Source organism: Amphiura filiformis, chromosome 14 (genome assembly GCF_039555335.1).
Source record: "Amphiura filiformis chromosome 14, Afil_fr2py, whole genome shotgun sequence".
Taxonomy (NCBI): Eukaryota; Metazoa; Echinodermata; class Ophiuroidea; order Amphilepidida; family Amphiuridae; genus Amphiura; species Amphiura filiformis.
Window position 1 is genome coordinate 58319075 of NC_092641.1, and position 2798 is coordinate 58321872.

Below are 2798 nucleotides of genomic sequence, written 5' to 3' on the forward strand. Positions count from 1 at the left end.
ATAAAATGTTTAGAATTAGTTGACCCAGTGTCATGCATGATTATACACCAAAAAATGCCACTTCTAAAGAAATGGAACAAAAAGCAACGTCACATATCTACCGAAATATTTATTTATTTATTTATTTATTTATTTATTTATTTATTTATTTATTTATTTATTTATTTATTTATTTATGTATTTATTTATTTATTTATTTATTTATTTATTTATTTATCTATTTATTTTATTTTGTTTATGCCTATAGGCCTACCTCTACACAAACAGTTCCACTTTAGGGCCTATGTCTATTTATTCAATTAGCCTCCTAGTTATTCTTTTATGGGATATCCTACCATTTATTTCATTTACTGTGCATCATAGCCCTTTACCAGGGATCTGACTATAATAATAATAGTAATAATAATAATAATAATAATGATTATAATAATAATAATATTAATAATAATAATAATAATAATAATAATAATAATAATAATAATAATAATAATAATAATAATAATAATAATAATAATAATAATAATAATAATAATAATAATAATATAATAATAATAATAATAATAATAATAAATCTATGAATATTCTCAATCATCCTTAGTTAGATTAGGTTATAAATCTTTGCAACTGGACTTACTGTTTTTGTTGACTACAGTATCACGTCATATCTCTGGCGCTTCATCAGTTATAGTGCTCGACAAAGAATAGAGGTGGTTCGAAAGAGGGGTAAAGGAAGAAAGTTCGCAGGTAGGAACCAACTTTGAATCGCGGAGGGGGACTGCGCCACAACTTGTCTCACATCTACGAACCACATCAGAAAAATTCCTCGGCTCCAGTATGACCTCACACCCAGGCCCGTACACAGGGGTGCGGGGGGTGCGATCGCACCTCCCCAAATTTACAAAAGTATACAAAAAGTCCCAAAATTTCAGAATTTGCGAGCGTAGCGAGCAAAAAATCAGGTTTTTTACGCTTTTTTGATCAAAAAAGGTCCAAATTTGGGGAAGAAAGTCCACTTTTCACAAAATCACCCTCCCCCTCTGGAAAAAAGTTCACTTTTTCAAAATCAGCACCCCCTCAAAAAAAAAAAATCCTGCGTACGGGCCTGCTCACACCTACCACCGTGAAGTCACAGGTCAATAACACAGAGCATCACTACGCCAGTTGAAGCGTCAGAGATATGACGTGATACTGTAGTCAACAAAAACAGTAAGTCCAGTATGTAGGGCTGTTAAGACCCCCTTTTTCAGCATCGCTGTCACCCAAAGACCCCATATTTTTTTACGAACACATGCTCTGTCACCCGAAGACCCCTATTTTTCCATTTGATCTGTCACCCAAAGACCCTTACAAGTTCAATTTGAACAGCAACTTTCATTTATCACTGATTTTGTTACTTATTTTGAAAAAACAACAAAATTTGAAGCCATTTCGAACTCGAAATTCGATTTTCGAGGATTTTGTGGCGCTATTTCAGCTCTCACCCAAAAATTTCAATTCCAAAAGTCACGTTCTCACTCAAAGACCCCATATTTTTTACATTTTGCTCTCACCGAATGCCAAAAATTATGCTCTCACCCAATGACCCCATATTTTTTACATTTTGCTCTCACCGAATGCCCCTTAGTGCGAAAGTGCCAGCCCTACACCTATATCCATTTCATATTGAAATTTCCCCGGGGCTAGCTATGGGTCTCCTCTATCAAGTGACTAACAAAAGAAGTGCAAACATCACCAACATAATGCCTCTATGCCCATGCAAATTTGGTAAATTATGGCTTTGTACAAAAGTATAGGCAAATTTGATTTTCGGCTAAAAAGTCTACAAAAACGCGATTTTCACCGAATGTTTTCCTCAATCTGTCAATACAAAAGGAAATGACTATTTCAACCTAACTAACAAGTAAAAAGTTGGAATAATTTCACAAGAGGGAAATGGAAATCATTGATTTTACTGTAGAGACCAATGGACACCCCCTCCTCCCCCCTATCTATGGTCATCTTTGACGGTACGGTTATAGGGTAAAAAAGTTTAAATTAGGGGTTCATTCATAGGATTGAGGGCATGATCGCTGTTTATGCCCGAGGCGTGAGCCGAGAGCATAAACAGCGATCATGCCCGAAATCCTATGAATGAACCCCGTTCATACATACCCAACATTCTTAGCAATACAATATAGATGAAAATAATAAGGGTTTACAAGTTTAAATAACATTTCCATACCGTTTTCCTTCATAAATTGGAAGAAAATGAGTAGGCCTACTTGCAGGAGCAGCTCGGCTCATGAGGTCAACGGCCGGGAGTCAACGCGTGATACGCGTCATCTTTTGCGCCCGCGTGAGATGGGCGCGGTGACATGCGCGTATACGCAACACTAGCAAATCGTGGATCGTGTTAATTGGGTTCCAACGCTGCGTGACGCAGCTTGTTTATGCCCTGCGTACTGGTCATAAACGGTATTTATGACCAGCAAAAAAGAGCGCAAATCCAATCAGAAACGTCGTAATATCGTGAGTATGTAGGCCCCTATGAACTAAAATTAGCGCAAGTAACGGATGGATCTACGAGTAGCTTAGGTCGTTTGGGCGTAAAAGTGTGCGTATCTTTGTGACGATAAAAATATTATGGGGTGGTACACCCCCCCCTTCCCCTCGTAGTTCTAGGGGCATTTTGGCGCCCGCATCAGAAGCAAACGACATCAAATGAGAGCTCAGCCAGCTGGTGGTGGCGCGCTGTGAACATGGCCTTGAACTCAGGCTTGCTTGAACTTTGACCACACTGCATAAACAAAATCGTTGCT